Here is a 19,166-nt window from a genome sequence, read left to right as displayed (position 1 = left end):
TTGAATATTAAACCAGAAATACTTTTAAAATTCATCATTTTATCAAATAAAGACTGCATAGAAGAATTAGATCCTGCTGATGTAATTAGAACATCATCTGCAAAAAGTTGAATTTTTGATGTTGTATTTTCTTCTATTTCAAAACCCTCTGTCAGTACTGTTTCTAATCAAATTAGCCCAAGGCTCCATTACTAAAGTGAATAATAGTGGAGAAAGTGGACATCCTTGCTTTGTACCTTTAAGAATGGGTATTTTTGTGAAACATATGTTCCTACCTTAATATAAGCCAGCGTTCCTTTGTATAAATGCTCAATTAAATTTACAAATGCATCAGAGAAATTTGTGCACTTCAGTAAGGTAAACAGATAGTCCCAACTTACTGAATCAAATGCTGAACCTATATCAAGACTAATAAGTGTTAAATCTTTCTTTTTCCTATTTGCAAAATCAATTAATGTTAAAGTTCTTCTTATATTATCAAAAGTATTTCTATTTACAATGAAGCCCGTCTGATCTATGTCTATAATGCCGGGGATAATTGTCTTCAATCTATCAGCAAAAATACTCATAAACATTTTATAATCAACATTAAGTAATGAGATGGGTCGATATGAAGAACATTTAGTTGGATCTTTATTAGGTTTTAAAATTGGTGAAATAAATGTATATTGCCAAGATGGGGGGGGTTATTAACTCAGTTTGGGCCAGAATAAAAACCTTATGTATTAATGAATATGTAGTTTTAGAAAGGATTTTATATATCTCTGGTATAATACCATCATTACCGGTGCTTTGTTTGATTTAAGCTTATTTATTTGTGTAATAACTTCTGTATATGAAATACTCTTGTCCAATAGTTTAATCTGTTGTTTATTAAGCTTTTTATTCATGTTTGTGGTTATAAACTCCTTTATTTTATCTTTAGGTTCCATGTTAATGTTGTTATGGTTAATCTTGTGAAAGTGATTTCTAAATTCATCCAGTATTTCTGGTATACTAGAAACATTCTTCTTTTTCCTTAGAGAAAAGATTTCTTTGATATGGTTTTGTTTATTCAATCTTTTTGTTTTATTTTTAAGTCTGAGTAAGTATTTGGGGCTTATTGAATAAGACAAAAACTTGTATTTCTCTAAAGTTATTTTAACTTTATGAGTTAAAATTTCTTTGTATTTCTCATTTAGTTTGTTTATTTCTTCAATAACTTTCTTGTCCATAATATTTTCTTTATTATGTTTATAAGAGTCTAGTTTACTTTGAATATCTAACAATTCCTTATCCCAAGATTTCCTTTTGTTATTATACCATCTGATACTTTGTCCATATAGATATGATTTTAAGGCATCCCAAACATAGACAATGGAGACTTCAGGAGTATTATTTATGTCTAGAAAATGTTGTACTTCTGAAAGTATATATTCTTTATAGTCTTTTAGCTGAGTTAAGTATGCTGGTATCCTTTTGATCTGAACATTATGAGTATTTTTATCATGAATTCAAAACAATTGAGTTATGATCAGATATAGGACATGAAATGATTTTGGAATTAATTAAATCTGTTACCATCTGGTTAGAAATAAAGACCCTATCTATTTTTGAATAAGTTTTGTATCTGTTAGAAAAAAGGTGTATGGTAATGATTTTGACTCTATCTGATTATTAATATCATTCAAATGATAAGAATTAGCAAAATCATTTAAATGTTTTGCATTAGATGTAATTCTTCTTTTCTTTATAGTGGTAGTATCACTTTCATGTAGTATACAATTAAAATCACCAGCTAAAATAATATCCCCTATAGAGAATGATATGATCTTATCAATATGATGTTTCACTGTATTAATACCAATTCCAGGTATCCAGTATACATTAATTAAAGTGTAAGTCTTCCCATTAATTTGTATTGTAACCATACAAAACATTCCTTTGTCATCCTGATGAGACTTAATGGTTTTAGGAATGGGCATACTTTTATTCCATAAAATAGCCACTCCTCTTTTTTTCTGAGTGTGCTCTGAACTAACCAATACTGCATACTTATTAGTGGCTAGTTTATCAATATCTTTTTTCAAGAGATGGGTTTCTTGCAGGAAGACTAGATTGGCCTTGTGCAGATTAATGTATCTTATTAGGCTTGCCCTTTTACACGGATTATTCAATCCATTAATGTTTAAAGAAATTCCTTTTAAAGATGTCATTTGGCATTTTTAAAACTCAAGAATCTTATGATCGAAATAACAAATAACAAGATAAATAATGTTACATCTCCTCTTTTAGGTGTACCTTTAAATATAGCTGTATTTATTAAGTCTCTTATGGGATTTTGTATAGGATTCAATTTTGTTTGTAGTGACAATGAGTGTACAAAATATATTGTGGATGTCAAAACTATATACATATAACAATGAACAAGTGAAAATAATGTAAGGATTAAACTTGCAGTACCTCAGCTACCACCTTATCAATTTAATACTAGTTATATTTAACTGAGGTTAACAGTTTTCAATTCAATTATCTATCAAGACAAAACTACACATTTGGTAAAACAGCATCATATAAACTAAAATAAACTTTTTTTTTTTTTTTTTAAAAACTGTTCATACTATTATATAGATCTATGTAATATATAACACTTGAATTCTAATAGCATTCAAATGATCTTAATGTTAGAAATCAAGAGGAGAGAAAATTATGTTCTAACATTCATTTAAATCAAAAACTTTGGCTAATATGATTCCGACATTACATGCATTAAGATGCATCTATTTTCTGTCATGTGAATTCTATCAACAGCTTCCAAAAAATCTTGAATTGTTTGTATATGAGCATTTACTTAAACTCATTATTGTCAATAGAGTAAAATATTGTATTCATAAAATTATTATAAATCATATTGCATAGTTATGCAGATTCTCAGAAACACGCGTTATTACCTAAAAAAAAAAAAAAAGCCATCACACACATAAACACAGACACACACACATACATATACACACACACACACACACACACACACACACACACACACACACACACACACACACACACACACACACATATATATATCTGATCTCACTGAGTTGTGTGTTAGTAGAGCACTATCCTACTTGCTGTCCCTAGAATAAATCTGTCTGCTTTATACAAAATAATGCACAGCAAACACATATTAGTAACCAGATTTTACAATCATGCTAACCTACTGCTTTAAAATATATCACATGACATTTCTTCCAGAATAGAGTTATAAGATTATTTATGCTTGCCGATCAGATGAATTAAATGAGTTATAGTAAAGTATATGTTTGGGACACAAGTTTTTAACACAGATTATTATGCTACTGTTAAGTAGATTTTCAAAAACATTTAAATAAATGTTTCATTTTCTGTGCCTTCTAAAATAAGATATTTACTTGCTACAAGAAACTACATCATCCAAACTCATCATAACTGACATATTTTATGAATAGAGTATTTTCCTGAATCTGTGGTGTGTCAGTGTGATAACCTTGTCAATGTTTATACTAACTGCTTTCAGTTTCTCTGTGAAAATTCTGTGAGTGAAGCTTCTGAGGAAACTCATGAACACTATGCATGAGACAGCCCACATCCCAGATTGTCTCCCTTAACATTTTGGCGGGAAACTTATTAAAACTTGTGGCAAACATTCATTTTGTCAATAGAGTAAAATATTGTATTCATAGAAATTATTATAAATCATATTGGATAGTTATGCAGATTCTCAGAAAAAAAAGCCATCACACTCACACACACACACACACACACATACACACACACACACACACACACACACACACACACACACACATATATATATATATATATATATATATATATATATATATATATCTGATCTCACTGAGTTGTGTGTTAGTAGAGCACTATCCTACTTGCTGTCCCTAGAATAAATCTGTCTGCTTTATACAAAATAATGCACAGCAAACACATATTGGTAACCAGATTTTACAATCATGCTAACCTACTGCTTTAAAATATATCACATGACATTTCTTCCAGAATAGAGTTATAAGATTATTTATGTTTGTCAATCAGATGAATTAAATGAGTTATAGTAAAGTATATGTTTGGAACACAAATTTTTAACACAGATTATTATGCTGCTGTTAAGTAGATTTTCAAAAACATTTAAATAAATGTTTCATTTTTTATGCCTTCTAAAATACGACATTTACTTACTACAAGAAACTACATCATTTAAACTCATTATAACTGACATTTTATGAACAGAGTATTTTTCCTGAATCTGTGGTGTGTCAGTGTGATAACCTTGTCAATGTTTATACTAACTGCTTTCAGTTTCTCTGTGAGAATTCTGTGATTTGAAGATTCTGAGGTAACTCAAGGACATTGTGCATAAGACAGCCCACATCCCAGATTGTCTCTTAACATTTTGGCGGGAAACTTATTAAAAACTAGTGACAAACATTCATTTAGCAGTGTAAATGCATCTAAACATGACAGAACCTCCACAATGTATTCCACAGATCATCACAGCCTCTATGCAAGTGAAATTAAACTCAAAATTACCAACAAGCAATAAAACTCAGCATTCTTCTCCCAACTCAATTTTCATACAAATCCTATTATTCACTGTGCCCACACAGTCTAAAGCATTTCTATATATTAATAAAGAAAAGAAAAAGAGAGTAGAAAATAAAAGGGAGTGAGGCAGAAATAAAAAAATGTAAGAGAAAGCTGTAAGAAGTATATACAATGGAATGTTACTTACTGTTTATAATAGTTAAAAATAAAACCTATTATTTACTCTTATTTAGTTCTGATTATTATTAGTTAAAACATGACAGATTATTTACAAACAAGCAAAGCAGTATAATCAAGAAAGTATATTTAGAAATAGCATTTGAAGAACTTATAAACTTTTACAAGAAATAAATATGTTATTATTCTATTAATGATATTTTCATTACTGTTCTCTCCCTGCCCTCCCCCACCCTTTACCCACTACATAATCTAAATAGAATGTCATTGTTTAAACAAAGAAAATAATAAAAGAAGAAGGGGAAAAAAAAGGTAAAGATAAAAAAATGTATCAAATTACTAACCTTACTTTTTTCAGAAAGAAAAACAAATCGAGTCACAGCCTGCCATTAAATCCTCAGGCATTTTGACTGGTTATGAAACAAAACATTTCTTTGCACAAAGAGAATAACTTTGATTAAATCTTTTCCAAAATATTTGTGGCTTTCTGGAAATGCAGGAACTATATTCAAAAAGATTAATAATGAACTAAAATGATGAGAGAGAAAAAAAACATATAACAAATCATTTGTTTTTAGTCTCTTCTTCTTCTCTGAAGTCTTCCAGGAAGCTTCAGTTGTCAATCTCTTTAATGAAGAACTAGCCCATTCCATTTCTTCTATTTTATCCAAAATCCTTTTTTCTTTGACAAACAGTAAAGCAGAGTCTAAATCATCGAAGACCTTAGGACCATCAGGAAGGAAGATTTTAAGCTTGGCAGGAAACAGAAGGTATGTTTTAAACTGTGCTTTTTAAGCTCCCTTATTAGTGGCAGAAAAACTTTTCTTTTAGCAATTACCATGGAAGAATAGTCATTGTCAAAGCACAGTTGTCTCATTAAACTTAACAGGCGCTTTAGCCCAAGCAGATTTAAGAACCATCTCTTTATCAAAGATGATAGAAATCTAACTATAACTGATCTAGGATAGTTTTGTTAGAGTTAGTATTAGCTATAGATCTATGTGCTCTTCGATACCAAAAGAGAATGCTTCTGGTAAATCTAAAGTTTTAGGGAGCCATGTTGTTAAAAAGAAGTAATATTGTTACCTTCAATATTTTCTGGCAGTCCAAAAATCCTAATGTTATTAAGCCTAGATCTATTTTCCAGGTCATCCAGCTTTGTTTGTAAATGTGTATTTTGTTTCAGCAGAAACTCAATGTTGATTTCCTGTTCTTGTATTTTATTTTCCATGTCATTCACAGCTTCTTCTATGCCTGTCATCTGGATCTTCTGTTGTTGCAGGTCCATATGTAACAAGTCTATTTGTTTTGTAGTTTTTCTATGAAAGTGTCTATTTTAGTATCCATTTTATCCATCTTAGCAGTAAGTTGCTGGACTATAATTATCAGAGACTGAAGTTCTTTCTTGATGCTGGAGTCTTGAGAATTTGTCTTACTGGAACTCATTTCAGACTGATAAACTGACAGGAAAATTTCCAAAGTAATTTCTGACAGGAATATTATTAAGATTTCCTTTCTTTTTTAGATATAGTTCAAGAACTATATAAAACAAACATATTTAGAAAGAAAATTACTTCAAGAATTAATTTTTTAAGTAATTAATTCCTGTCAATATAATGAAATTGGTGGAGCTGAAGAAATCTGCTGCTATCCTGTGTTCATCCTTGGCCACGCCCCCCACCTCAGGCCTTTCTGAGGACCTGGATTACGCCTATTCCCCTTTTGAAGAGACTGATGCTGAGGAGTCTATTCCCTCGGTCTCCCCCCCCTGAGGACTACTCTTTTGGGGAAACCCTACATACATTGAGAGAGCACTTCCACTGGGAAGGCCAAGATTACTCAGATTCCAACAAAAGGCTCAGGGAATTTCTGCTGCTTCCCCAGCATAGGCCCCTGGCTATTCCTCCTGTCTTAGATATTTTGGATGATGTGTACACAGAAGCCAGTCTTAATCCAGACTCTTTACCTCCTGCCCCTGTTAAACCTGACCGATATTACCGGGTTCCTGATGCTCACCAGTTCCTTTATAAAAGCCCTTCTGCTGACCCAGAAACTATTTCTCAGGGTCCCAAGGGGATTAAGGCCTCTACTGCTAAAAACCCTTTACCATCAGAGAGAGATTCCAGAGCATTGGAAAGGCAGGAGAAAAAGGTGTATACATCAGCCACTTTAACCATGAGGGCATTAAACTGTCAATTTCATATGTTAAAGTACCAGCAGTTCTTGCTATCTCAGCTGAAAAGCAAAATGACAGAAACAGAACAACCTGATTTGAAAGAGTTGCAGGATTTGTTGCATGGAGCAGAACAAGTGGGGAAGCATACCTTACAGTGTGGTTTTGATGCTTTAGAGGTCTCATGCAGAGCTGCTGTCACGGGGTCTGTCATACGTAGACATGCTTGGCTCAAAGAACAAACCTTACCAGATCATGTCAAAGCAAAATTATTAGATGCACCACTACAAAAAGATGTACTGTTCTGTGTTAAAGCTGAGGAGGTACTAAAGAAAATGGAGGAAAAAGCTAAATCTGTGCAAACAGTTAAAGATTTCTTGCAGGTGCAGCCTCCACGCTTCAGCAGAAAACTGGCCTTCAAAAAATTGGTCCTTTCCAACCACGGACAGACCCCAAAGGGGTAGATACAGATGCCCAAGGGGTAGAGGACAACCTCAAGGAACTTAGAGCCAGACAATGGCAATCACCAGCCCCAAGAGGTGGAGAAGACAGAACACAGTCATTTAGAAAGCAGACACAATGACTTTCCCCTTTGCCTGCCAAACAAAGCTATAATGGCAGCACCTTTGGGCGGAAAATTGGCCTTATTTTCAAAAAACTGGCACATTGTTACAAAGGACAAATGGATTCTGGATATTATAGACAGAGGCTGCAGATTCCACTTTCTCACCCTTCCAAAGATGAGGGGCATGCCATGGGCAGAGGCACAAAAACAAATTTCTGCTCTCATGGATATGAAAGCAATTCAAGAGGTACCTGCAAAAGAACAAGGTCAAGGATTTTATTCAAGACTATTCCTGGTAAACATATATCTTGAGGTACCAAAATTCAAGATGCTCACATTACAGCAGCTTCTTCCCATGCTGGGCAAGGAGTCTTGGCTGGTAACGTTGGACCTTAAGGAGGCATACCTGCATGTCCCTATCAGACAAGATTGCAGAAGATACCTCAGATTTCTTGCAGGTTCAACCCATTATCAATTCTGTGCATTGCCCTTTGGCTTATCTACTGTGCCCAGAGTGTTTACAAAATGCCTGGCATCAGTAATTGTTTTCTGCAGACGAGGAATACAAATCTACCCAAATCTGGACGACTGCCTGATCCAAGCGGACAGCAAGGACATTCTGTTGCAACATCTGGCGTTTGTAATAAAACTGTTAAATTGCCTGGGGTACACAGTAAACAAAAAGAAATCAAAGCTAATACCCTCTCAACAGATAATTTTCCTGGGTGCCAGCTTAAATACAACGGCCCAGATGGCTTACCTCACGCCAGACAAACAAGGGCAACTGTCTCAATACTTCAACAAAATGGCAACTTTAACCAGGCTAACTGCAAGGAAAATCCTGCAGACTCTGGGGTTCATGGCATCTTGCATTCTACTAATACCATTTGCAAAGCTGCATATGAGGAAACTACAATGGTACCTAAAAAATGTATGGTTTCAACACAAACACAGCTTGGAAACAATTTTACCACTCATTCCATGCCTTCAAAAGGACTTTTTGTGGTGGGCTCAAGCATGCCAAAGAAACACGGGTCTCCCTTTCTGTATACCACAAGCAAGGCAAGTCATTACGACAGACGCCTCAGACTATGCATGGGGAGCACACATGGCAGACCAGTGCATCCAGGGAAAATGGTCCCAAAAACAGATGCACCTACACATCAACCAAAAGGAGATGCTAGCTGGGCAAAATGCTCTTATGAATTTCAAGGACCTACTGCAACCAGGCCAGCTATTGATAAGGACAGACAACACCACAGTCATGTGGTACATAAACGGGGAGGGATGCATTCATACCCCCTATGCAGGCAAGCTATGACCCTGTGGAACACAGCATTGGAATGGCAAGTTCAACTACAGGCACAATTCCTGCCAGGGAAGGAAAACACTCTGGCAGACAACTTAAGCAGAAATATGACAGACCCTCACGAATGGAAGTTGCATCCTCAAGTCTTCTCAAAGATAACAAGCATGGGGACAGCCATATTTGCCTCCTACAGCAATTACCAGTTGAAACAATTCTGCTCAAGGACCTATCATCCACAGGCCTGGAAAGTGAATGCACTATCTTTCAGTTGGACAGCATTGACGGTCTACGCCTTCCCGCCTCTACCTCTACTGAACAAAGTCCTATTAAAAACCAGAGCAGAGAGGCCAAAAATGATTCTCATTGCTCCAGACTGGCCACGACAGCACTGGTATCCTCTCCTAAAGAACCTGTCACACTCACCACCATGGATCCTACCTCAAGTCCCTCTTCTGTTGTCACAGCACAACTACAAGATCCTTCACAGTCAGCTCAGAACTCTAAATTTAGCTGCAGGGAAAATACCTTAATTTGCCAGCAGGCTCTCCTCTCCAAGGAGGTACAGGATGTCATCTTGGAGGCCGAGAGACCCTCTACTAGAAAAACCTACTCCGCCAAATGGAAACGATTTTGCTCCTGGAATCAAGCAAAGGGCCAGAATCCTTAGGTAATAAATATACCACAGATTTTACAGTACCTAGCTGAGATGTTAAACAGTGGCCTTTCCTTCTCTTCCATCAAGATCCACGCTTCAGCAATTTCAGCACAATACAATACGGATCCTCCTTTATTCTCACATCCTCTATTAAGGCAGTTCCTCAGAGGGGCAAAAAATATAAAACCCCCACGGAAACCACCACCTCCAGCTTGGGACCTCAACTTCGTATTGGAGAAGCTGACACTGCCTCCTTTTGAGCCGGCCTCTTCAGCAGAGTTACAATACTTGTTGAAAACAGCTTTGCTTCTGGCTATTACCTCAGCACGCAGGGTTTCGGAACTACAGGCCCTCATGGCTGTGCAACCATTCATCATTTTCCATCAGGACAGGGTTTCCTTACGAACCAACCCTACCTTCATGCCAAAGGTAGTATCCATTGTGGCTTTGAATCAGACTATTCATTTACCTACCTTGTATCCAAATCCCCAGAACAAAGGGGGAGAGGCTACTCCACTCCTTGGACATTCACAGGCAACTTCATTATTACTTGGACAGAACAAAGTAATTCAGGAAATTTGAGCAGCTCTTTGTGTCCTACGCTACAGGTGTTCAAGGAAAGGCTATTTCCAAACAGACTATTTCAAAATGGATAGCCCACTGCATACGCTTTTGTTATTCATTTTATGGAAAATCAGTGCCTGTATACATCAGATCCCACTCTACCAGGGCTACAGCTACCTCAGCAGCCTTCCTCAGGGGAGTCCCTACCAAGGACATTCTGGAAGCAGCTACTTGGAGTTCAGTGCACACTTTCACCAAACACTACCACCTTCCACTATACTCAAAATCTAGAGCGGGCTTTGCCACAGCAGTCCTGCAGGGCATTCTAGCCCCTCCTAACTCCGCTTAGTACCAGCCACCCTTACTTAGCTTTGGGATTCTACCCAAGTGTGATGACTACAGCTGTATGCACGAAGAACATAGTACAGTTTTGTACCTACCATAAATGTTCGAGTGCGCATACAGCTGCAGTCCAGGTTACCCTCCCTCCATCCCCTCTTAGGACAGAGCTTATGACAAACAACTTTAACATACAACCTATTTGGGGTATTCCTATATGGTGTATTTGCTTGCAACTACTGTTTTGATTTATCTGCTTATGTATGTTTGCATAACATCCTGTATTGCCTTCCTTTCTGGAGGCACCTGACATCTGGGGCAAGAAAAACTGAAGAAAATGGTGAAGAAAATGGTGTCGGCTGCCTCTTTTATACCCCTGCTGCACTGATGTCAGGAAAGAAGCGACGACAACCGACGCCGGACCTAGACTTTCGGAATTCAGCCGACCGAGGACCCGCCTGTCGGCAGATGACCCAAGTGTGATGACTGCAGCTGTATGCGCACTCGAACATCTACATTTATGGTAGGTACAAAACTGTACTTTCTTCAGACCCACATATATTTTTCGTCAGATTCCTTTAGTCTAGTCCAAACATCCACCATGGATCAGTGTTTAGCCTCATCCTCTGTGGCTGCTGGAATCTCCTCAGTGGGCAAGGGATAGCTGCTTTTGTCAGTCATGGGAGAAGTGGCAGGGAGTGTGCCCCTGCTTAGACAGAATGTTGTGCCCATCCCTGGGGAAGCTGTTGCTGGTAATAGTGGGTCTGTTTTTCCACGATTTCCTGTAAGAAAGCGACAGAAAGGTAAACATTTATTTGCTGCTTTGTCAATAACTCTCGACAGGGGTCATTTTTTGGGATTGGCTCAGGGTCTTTTTTAGGCTGTTGACCTGGCTTGTAAGGTCGTCTCTGGTAAAAGAAAAATGGATTCTTTCCTTGAAGTTTAGGAGCCAGAATTTGTAGGGAATTATGAAGGGACATACACAGATGTTCTTCGTTTTTCACTGTTGCAGTCATCACATTTGGGTTATCTCTGCCAGGGTAGCCCCAGATACCAGAGACTTAGTATTTCTAAGTAGGTTGCTGTTACTTGAGGACTGATGTCAGGTTATCAGTAGTATAAAGTAAGGCAGCCCACACCATTACATTAGTCTTTCTTGCTGTGGAGCCTGAAGTAGAAGCAGTTCACACAAGTGTCGGTTGGCCGCTATCTGAGTTTTCTTCTACCGAATTGAAGTTGGTCTTCTAAAGCTAAGTACCCCATTGGGGATCCTTTTTTCTTGCACTAACCGATGTCAGAAAAAGTTAATAATTGTCTCGCCTGTGGAAAGCAAATACCACACCGAGACTTCCACTCTTACTGCGTCACTTGTTTAGGCCCAGACCACGACGTCCCCCGTTGTCGCTTCTGTGCTTTGTTCAACGCCAGAACTATCCATCATTGGGCCCTTATTGTAGCCATATATTTTCGCTTACAGTCTTCGAATTCCGATATGGCTTCGGTAAGCTATCCGACCGCAGATGATCTGAAAAAAAAACGTAAAGATGAAGACAGAGACAAGACCGCACAGGTCCAAACCTACTGACGATGCTTCTGTGTTCAGCTAGTCATCAGTTCTATGGTACTCAGTGAGGCGCTTTCCCAGCCCCTGATGCCTGCTTCTGTTGATTCGCAGGCCGCCACCGAGACCCTTTTGGAGTATGCCGCAAATCTTTTCTTCGACTAAGGATCCTGCAGTTGTCTCTACCTTGGATGGGTCCAGAGCTGCTGAGCAAGCACCAGCTTCCGAGGAAGTTGTTTGCACTACCGAATCTCGACACAAACTGATGTCTTATTTTGTGACTACCATTCTTTTAAAAACGACTGAGTTTCTTAGGCCCAGGGTACGAAACCACACCCAAGAAACTGACAACCCACTCTCAGGCGTCTGCTACCTTGCCTCAGTCTCAAATGCTTAAAATGGCAGAAAACCTTATTGCTGAACAGGGGAAGCCAGGCTACCCCCTCCAAAAGGAAAATAGATCTGTCCCCTGTAGTTTTGTCTGAACAAGAGTCAGATGAATCTGATGCATTTGAATATGAAGCCTTGCAACCCCTCTCCACTTATGAGGATTCTGATGCAGAGGATTCCATTCCTTCAGCCTCTCCCCCAGAGGATTTCTCCTTTGGGGAAACCCTGCATACTTTAAGGGAGCATTTCCAGTGGGAGAGTCAGGACTACGGTCAGTCTAAAAAGAGACTCTGGGAATTCCTAGATCTTCCACAGCACAGACCCTTGGCCATCCCCCCAGTCCTGGATGTTGTGGAGGATGTTTTCCTCGAATCCAGTTTGACTCCTGATGCCCTTCCTCCAACTCCCAGAAAACCAGACTGGTACTACAGAGTCCCTGACTCGCACAAATATCTTTTTAAAAATCCTACAGCTGACCCTGAGGTCATTTCTCAAGGGCCAAAAGGGATTAAAGCAGCCTCTGCTAAGAATCCCACCCCCTCAGACAGGGACTTCTTGAGCATTGGACAGATGGGGCAAAAAAAGTATACAGTTCAGCTACTCTTGCTATCAGGGCACTAAATTGTCAGTTCTATATGCTGAAATTTCAGCAACATACCTTGGAATTCCTTAAAACATGTCTTCCTTTCCTGCTTGGGCAGAATCTAAAGATTTACAAGAGTTAATGCATTCTGCAAGTCAGGTAACTAAACACACCTTGCACTGTGGTTATGACGCCCTAGAAGATTCTTGCAGGGCAGTAGTCCCTGGATTTGTCATTAGAAGACATGCATGTCAAATCTAAATTGTTGGATGCCCCCTTGCACAAAGATAACTTATTTGGCACTAAGGCAGAAGAGGTCTTAAAGATGGAAGAAAAAGCAAAGTCTATGCAAATAGTTAAGAATTTCTTGCAGGTCCAGCCCCCTAGCTTCAGCAAGCATTCTCTCTCCAAACACTGGTCCTTTCCCTGCTCCTAGTAAATCGGCCCAGCCTAAGCCCCGTGGAAACAGATCCCCGCCAGACAGCAACCACAGGGAATGCAGAGATCTAATCAGTGGACTATCTCCGGTTCAAAACCAGGGAGTTCTAAGCCACCCCCTTATGGTAAGAACTCACAATGACTCACCTCTTCCACCCCCTCCCTCTGCCCACTTTCACTTACCCCTAGGAGGAAAACTCTCCTTTCACTCCAGTACCTGAGCCACCATTACCAAGGACCACTGGGTTCTGAACATTGTGTCTGAGGAATACAAATTTTTCTTCCACAATATTCCAACCCCAAAATGGTTCCCAGATCTACCTCCAAATCAGTGGGCAGAGGCTCAAAAGCAAATACTTTCCCTGCTCTGTATGAGAGCAGTAGAGGATGTAACTGCAGAACAGATAGGCCAAGGTTTCTACTCCAGACTGTTTCTGGAACCCAGAAAAGAGGGCACCTGGTGCCCCATCCTCGATCTATCCAATCTAAACACCTTCCTGGTGATCCCAAAATTCAAAATGCTCACCTTCTAGCAGCTGCTACCCATGCTCTCCAAGGATGCTTGGCTAGCCACTCTAGATCTAAAAGAGGCCTACCTCCACATTCCTATTGGGGAATCATGCAGGAAATATCTCCACTTCAGGGCAGGATCTCAACACTTTCAGTTCTCTGCGCTTCCTTTTGGCTTATCTACTGCTCCCAGAGTTTTCACAAAATGTCTGGCTACAGCCATTGCCTTTTGCAGATAAAGAAATATTCAGATTTACCCATACTTAGACTACCGCCTTATTCAGGCAGACAGCCAGGAAAAGCTGCTCGAGCACCTGGCCTTTATAAAGACACTCCTAACCTCTCTAGGGTACACAATCAACGAAAAATCCAAACAGGTGCCCACCCAAAGGATAATCTTCCTTGGGAGCAGATGGCATGCCTTACACCAGAGAAACAAATTTTCCTGACAACCTACTTCTCTCAACTAGCCACCAGGCCCCAGCTAACTGCAAGGAAGATCCTGCAAGCTCTGGGGTTCATGGCATCTTGCAATACTACTCATTCCATATACCAGACTGCATATGAGGAAACTTCAGTGGTACCTAAAGAGCCTTTGGTGTCAACACTCTCAAGGCCTGGAAACTCTTAAGACCTGGAAACTCTTCTACCTATATTTCCTTGCCTCAGAAAAGATTTTCTTTGGTGGGCAACAGCATGCTCCCTTCACAAGGGACTGCCTTTCTCTTCACCCCCCGCCGCCCAGACCCTCACCACAGATGCATCAGACTATGCTTGGGGTGCACACCTGGATGGCAGGTGCATACAGGGCCAGTGGAGCCCACAGCAAATCCCTCTGCACATCAATCAAAAAGAGATGATGACTGTGCAGCACGCCTTGATAGCTTTCAAGCCCCTTCTCTCTCCAGGGGCTCTCCTGATCAAAACAGACACCACCACTGTGATGTGGTACATCAACGAGCAGGGAGGGACTCGCTCCTGCCCTCTATGCAGGCTGGCCATGACCCTTTGGCACACAGCCTCTGCCATGCAACTACACCTGTTAGCACAATTCCTACCAGGCTCTCTCAATTCTCTGGGAGATCAATTAAGCAGAAATCTTCTGGACCCCCACGAGTGGCAACTCAGCACAAATACCTTCACCCTAATAACTCAGAAATGGGGAACCCCGAAGTTCAACCTCTCTGCCTCCCACACCAACCATCAGCTCAGCAAATTCTGCACCAGGGAGCATCGCTTGGAAAGTGGATGCCCTGTCCTTCCCCTGGGTCAATCTATCGGTCTATGCCTTTCCTCCCCTATGTCTCATCCCCAGGGTACTGCTCAAAATAATGGAGGAAAAAACAAGGACCATTCTTATAGCTCCAGACTGGCCCCAGCAACACTGGTACCCCTTGCTGAGCGGGCCTGTCCCTGGTACCTTCATGGCATCTTCCTCATATTCCAAACCTCCTGACCCAGAGGGAAGGGGAATTCATGCATTCCCAATTGCAGACACTCAGTTTGACAGCTTGGCTTATTCCCTAACCCCAAACCAAACTGCCAACCTCAGTAAACAGGTTCTGGATGTTATCCATGAGGCCAGACGCCCTAGCACCAGAAAGTCTTATGCTGATAAATGGAAAAGGTTCTGCACCTGGATCCAGGCTAAGAGAGCCAATACGGCACAGCCCTCCCTCCCTCTCATCCTAGAATACTTAGCTGACCTACTACACAGTGGCCTCTTTCTCCTCTATAAAAAAATTCATGCATCTGCTCTTTCTGTCCATTTTCACACTGAGCAGCCCCTTTTCTCACACCCTGTGGTCAAACAGTTCCTAAGAGGGGCTAGCAACTTGAGGCCACCCAGAAGGGCACCAACACTAGCTTGGGAGCTTAACTTTGTATTGGAAAAGCTCACTCTGCACCCTTTAGAACAATCTTCTGTCTGCAGAGCTAAAATTTCTCTCCTGGAAGACAGCATTCCTTCTGGCCATCACTTCAGCCAGAAGAGTCTCTGAGCTGCATGCACTAGTGGCTGAGGAACCCTTCTTCATCTTCCATGCAGACAGGGTACTCCTCAGAACTAATCCATCCTTCCATCCTTCGTGCCCAAGGTGGTCTCCAGTGTGTGGCTCTCAACCAGTCCATTCATTTGCCCACCTTTTTTTCTAATCCCCAGAACAAGGGGGAAATGATTTTTCACTCTCTAGATGTGCACAGACAGCTCAGATTCTATCTAGACAGGACTAAATCCTTCAGAAAGGCTGATCAATTGCTGGTAAGCTTTGCTACAGGGGCAGAAGGCAAAGCCATCTCCAAGCAAACCATTTCCAAATGGATAGGACACTGCATCCATTTCTGCTGCAAGCAGCATGGAAAGCCTCCCACCAAGGGGATCAGGACACACTCCACCAGTGAGGCTGCCACTTGGACATCTGTTCACACTTTTATCAAGCATTACCACCTGCCTCTCTTCTCCAAATCTAGGGCAGGGTTTGCCTCTGCAGTCTTGCAGGGCACCCTAGCCATCCCCTACTTTTCTTGACTGGCCTCCACCCATTTCCTCAGCTTTGGGAATCGACCCAAATGTGATGACTGCAACAGTGAAACACGAAGAACATAGTACAGTTGTGCACACTTACCATAAATGTCAATGTTAGAGTGTGTTCACTGTTGCAGTCATGGTTTCCCTCCCCATTTCTTCTCTTTCTCCTTTTCCTACCATTCTTCCTTATTGTTCTCCTTTCCTTACAAGGGACATATTGGTATATATTTTCCACTGGTGGGGTTCTTCCATCAGATCCTGGCCTCCTGTTTGAGGGCTCGTGACAGGTTAGGGCAAGAAAAACTGATGTAATGGCGTCGGCTGCCTTACTTTATACTACTGACCACCTGATGCCAGTCCTCAAGCGACAGCAGCCGACGCAGAAATACTAAGTCTCTGGTATTTGGGCCGGCCGAGGGCTATTCTGGCAGGGATAAGCCAAATGGGATGACTGCAACAGTGAATACACTTGAACATCTACATTTATGGTAAATGTACACAACTGTACTTTTTCCCCCTCCTCGTGTCTGATTCTGAGAATTGTGTGCTACCTGCTTTTTTTCCCTTTGAGGGATTCTTTTTCTGAGACTATATTTAGGATGTACAAATGTTTTCAGTGGGAGAACCTTAAGGCATGTGCCTCTTAAGAAATATAATGTTTTGCTACACCTGGAATTTCCAGAATCTTCAATTCTTGCAATTTTGTCTTTGAGAATATTTGTGTCATAGCCTGTGCTTTCACTGACAGCCTGTTGAGCCGAAGAAAGCAGATAGTGTATAAAGTTCCTCAGTCTTTCACGTTTCTGTGCACCAATCCCAGACCTGACCCAACAGCTATAGCTTTAGCAAATCCAGGTGCTGCTAAACATTTTAATTCTAATCCTTCACCTTCTGATAAGCATGAAAAAGCTTTTCATAAGTTTGGGGAAAATTGTATGTTTTTGCAACTTTGATTTTTAGAATTGTAAACTGTCAGTTTTGTATGTTCAAGTTTTTCCTGATTCATTGTGAAAGTATGAAGGATATTTTTGCATCAGTTTCCTCTTGAGGAAAAATTTTTATTGTGTAGTTTGAATTTATTCTGTTTTTCAAGCCACTGCATTGGTCAAAATGTGTTTGATTTTGTTGATACCAAGTCCAGGACTGCTGCAACTGGTAATGTTTTAAAGAGGTTTTCCTGATTGCATTTTCAGGACCTCCCAGAAGATGTTAAAAAGTGAAATTTTGAATTCTCTTGGATATATATTTAGTTTTTGGACCTTCTGCTGCAGAGGCTTTTAAAGTATGATGAGCAAGGAAAGCTGATTCAGGAAATCTCTCAGATTTTCCAGTCCTCCACCTCTAGGTTCTTCAAGAGATTCTACGCTCCCTTTGTATACCTTTGGTTAAAAAAAAAATCTTAGAAGAATGCTGTTTAGCAGTAATTTTATAAAAATAGTTGTAAGGAGTAGTTTTATAAAAATAGTGGTAGGGAGGTTCCAAAAAGAAAGCAGGAATCCCATAAAAGGACAGTGAAAGTCGGAATGACTATAGGAGGGGGTCTTGTCCCCCCTCCCATCCTGGCAGTCTCTCAATCCTTACAGAACGTCTCAGCATTTCTTTGGCAACAGATTGTTTCAGAAAAGTGTCTTGTGAATGTGATCCATCTAGGCTACAGATGGCAGTGGGGTGATCTACTACTTTTCCATGGGATTCTTCCCCATCTGTCTTTCCTGTGGTATAGATCTATATATTGTTTTTGGGGTGATAGAACTTGTTCCTCCTCTCAAGTTAGGGGAAGGATGTTACTCATTGTTTTAAGTGCCGTCTTGAGGACTTTTCCTTTCCTGATCTAGTTTGTGATATTGCCCAAGTTCAAAGTGCTTTCACTTCACACCTTTCCCCCCTCCTTCCGCATTCAAGCTTTTTAGTAGCACTAGATTTAAAAGGTGTATATCAAGACGTTCCTTTTCATTCAGATTTCAGGTTTTTTCTTAGTTTTGTGTGTCTGGTTCACATTATCAGTTCTCTCACTTGCCCTTTATACTGGTCCAAGAGTGTTCATAAAGCATCTGTGAAAGCCCACTACAACGCAGCCACATTTTGAAATAGTTGGACAACTTGTTTATCTTTGAATTATCCTTTTCAGTGTTGGGAATATCTGTCTGGTCAAAGATTTACTGCACAGGTTGAGATTCCAAGAGAACTTTCAAAAGTCATTTCTCTGACTCCATCTCTCAGGGATGTTTCTGGGGTGCTTGCTGGACACCAGTACAAATAGCTTTTCTACTACAGGGGAAAAAAAAGATTTATATTTAGATTTGTACAGTGGTTTTCCACACACAGTTCTGTCTTAACAAGGGAATACCACAAGATTTGGGGTCTCATGGCTTTCATGATTCTCATGATACCTCTTGCAAAACTCCATACGAGAAAGATACAATGAATCACTTTGGTCCAAGCATCAGCACCCATTGTCTTTTCAAATTTCAGTTCTGAGATGTATGAAAAGGTCATTCAGTTGGTGTAAAATTTCTCACACAGCGGATTTTCCCATTCTCCCCTCCTGCTCCAAAGCAGTCACAACAAATGCTTGAGATTTTGCTTGAGAAGCAGCGTCAGTGGGCATAAAAGTGCAGGGTATATGGGGCAAAAAAAGAACCAAGTGAAAGACACACAAACAAAAATGCACCTAACTCCTGCAAGTGCTTTCAACTCTCTCAATCTGTGGTCCCCAAAACCTCTGTGTGTTTACTGACAATATCACAGTGATGTACCCTCTATGCAGACTAACATTGTTAGCATAGGATATATAGCT

Source organism: Protopterus annectens, chromosome 5.part0, assembly GCF_019279795.1.
Source record: "Protopterus annectens isolate FY-2018-M chromosome 5.part0, PAN1.0, whole genome shotgun sequence".
Lineage (NCBI taxonomy): Eukaryota > Metazoa > Chordata > Ceratodontiformes > Protopteridae > Protopterus > Protopterus annectens.
The sequence above is the reverse complement of the archived record's forward strand: the minus strand, read 5'-3'. Positions refer to the sequence as shown.